Source organism: Bison bison, unplaced genomic scaffold (genome assembly GCF_000754665.1).
Source record: "Bison bison bison isolate TAMUID 2011002044 unplaced genomic scaffold, Bison_UMD1.0 scf7180017864063, whole genome shotgun sequence".
Lineage (NCBI taxonomy): Eukaryota > Metazoa > Chordata > Mammalia > Artiodactyla > Bovidae > Bison > Bison bison.
The window spans coordinates 12,759,168-12,761,830 of NW_011494635.1; positions in this window are offsets into that span (position 1 = coordinate 12,759,168).

Genomic DNA, 2,663 nt, shown 5'->3' on the forward strand with positions numbered 1-2,663 from the left:
TTTTTTTTTTTTTTTTTTACTTTACAATATTGTATTGGGTTTGCCATACATTGACATGAATCCACCATGGGTGTACATGTGTTCCCCCTCCTGAACCCCCTTCTCACCTCCCTCCCTGTCCCATCCCTCTGGGTCATCCCAGTGCACCAGCCCTGAGCACCCTGTATCATGCACTGAACCTGGACTGGCAATTCGTTTCACATGTGATAATTTACATGTTTCAATGCCATTCTCCCATATCATTCCGCCCTCTCCCTCTCCCACAGAGTCCAAAATATTGTTCTATACATCTGTGTTTCTTTTGTTGTCTCACATACAGGGTTATCATTGCCACCTTTCTAAATTCCATATATATGTGTTAGGATTGCCGGGAGAAATATCAATAACCTTGGATATGCAGATGATAGCACTCTTATGGCAGAAAGTGAAGAGGAACTAAAAAGCCTCTTGATGAAAGTGAAAGAGGAGAGTGAAAAAGTTGGCTTAAAGCTCAACATTCAGAAAACTAAGATCATGGCATCTTGTCCCATCACTTCATGGCAGATAGATGGGGAAACTGTGGAATGTCAGACTTTATTTTGGGGGGCTCCAAAATCACTGCAGATGGTGATTGCAGCCATGAATCACATGAGTAAGCATTCAGTTCAGTTCAGTCACTCAGTCGTGTCCGACTCTTTGCGACCCCATGAATCGCAGCACGCCAGGCCTCCCTATCCATTACCAACTCCCTGAGTTCACCCAGACTCATGTCCATGGAGTCAGTGATGCCATCCAGCCATCTCATCCTCTGTCGTCCCCTTCTCCTCCTGCCCCCAATCCCTCCCAGCATCAGAGTCTTTTCCAATGAGTCAACTCTTCGCATGAAGTGGCCAAAGTACTGGACTTAAGCTTTAGCATTATTTCTTCCAAAGAAATCCCAGGGCTGATCTCCTTCAGAATGGACTGGTTGGATCTCCTTGCAGTCCAAGGGACTCTCAAGAGTCTTCTCCAACACCACAGTTCAAAAGCATCAATTCTTCAGTGCTCAGCCTTCTTCACAGTCCAACTCTCACATCCATACATGACCACAGGAAAAACCATAGCCTTAACTAGACGGACCTTTGTTGGCAAAGTAATGTATCTGCTTTTCAATATGCTATCTAGATTGGTCATAACTTTCCTTCCAAGGAGTAAGCATATTTTAATTTCATGGCTGCACTCACCATATGCAATGATTTTGGAGCCCCCCAAAATAAAGTCTGACACTGTTTCCACTGTTTCCCCATCTATTTCCCATGAAGTGATGGGACCGGATGCCATGATCTTCGTTTTCTGAATGTTGAGCTTTAAGCCAACTTTTTCACTCTCCTCTTTCACTTTCATCAAGAGGCTTTTTAGTTCCTCTTCACTTTCTGCCATAAGGGTGGTGTCATCTGCAAAACTGAGGTTATTGATATTCCTCCTGGCAATCTTGATTCCAGCTTGTGTTTCTTCCAGTCCAGAGTTTCTCATGATATACTCTGCATATAAGTTAAATAAGCAGGGTGACAATATACAGCCTTGACGTACTCCTTTTCCTATTTGGAACCAGTCTGTTGTTCCATGTCCAGTTCTAACTGTTGCTTCCTGACCTGCACACAAAAGAAGACTCTACACATGGACATTACCAGACGGTCAACACCGAAATCAAATTGATTATATTCTTTGCAGCCAAAGATGGAGAAGCTCTATACAGTCAACAAAAACAAGACCAGGAGCTGACTGTGGCTCAGATCATGAACTCCTTATTACCAAATTCAGACTTAAATTGAAGAAAGTAGGGAAAACCACTAGACCATTCAGGTATGACCTAAATCAAATCCCTTACAATTATACAGTGGAAGTGAGAAATAGATTTAAGGGCCTAGATCTGATAGATAGAGTGCCTGATGAACTATGGAATGAGGTTCATGACATTGCACAGGAGACAGGGATCAAGACAATCCCCATGGAAAAGAAATGCAAAAAAGCAAAATGGCTGTCTGGGGAGGCCTTACAAATAGCTGTGAAAAGAAGAGAAGCGAAAAGCAAAGGAGAAAAGGAAAGATATACCCATTTGAATGCAGAGTTCCAAAGAATAGCAAGAAGAGGTAAGAAAGCCCTCTTCAGTGATCAATGCAAAGAAATAGAGGAAAACAACAGAATGGGAAAGACTAGAGATCTCTTCAAGAAAATTAGAGACACCAAGGGAACATTTCATGCAAAGATCGGCTCAATAAAGGACAGAAATGGTATGGAACTAACAGAAGCAGAAGATATCAAGAAGAGGTGGCAAGAATACACAGAAGAACTGTACAAAAAAGATCTTCATGACCCAGATAATCACGATGGTGTGATCACTGACCTAGAGCCAGACATCCTGGAATGTGAAGTCAAGTGGGCCTTAGAAAGCATCACTATGAACAAAGCTAGTGGAGGTGATGGCATTCCAGTTGAGCTATTTCAAATCCTGAAAGATGATGCTGTGAAAGTGCTGCACTCAATATGCCAGCAAATGTGGAAAACTCAGCAGTGGCCACAGGACTGGAAAAGGTCAGTTTTCATTCCAATCCCTAAGAAAGGCAATGCCAAAGAATGCTCAAACTACTGCACAATTGCACTCATCTCACATGCTAGTAAAGTAATGCTCAAAATTCTCCAAGCCA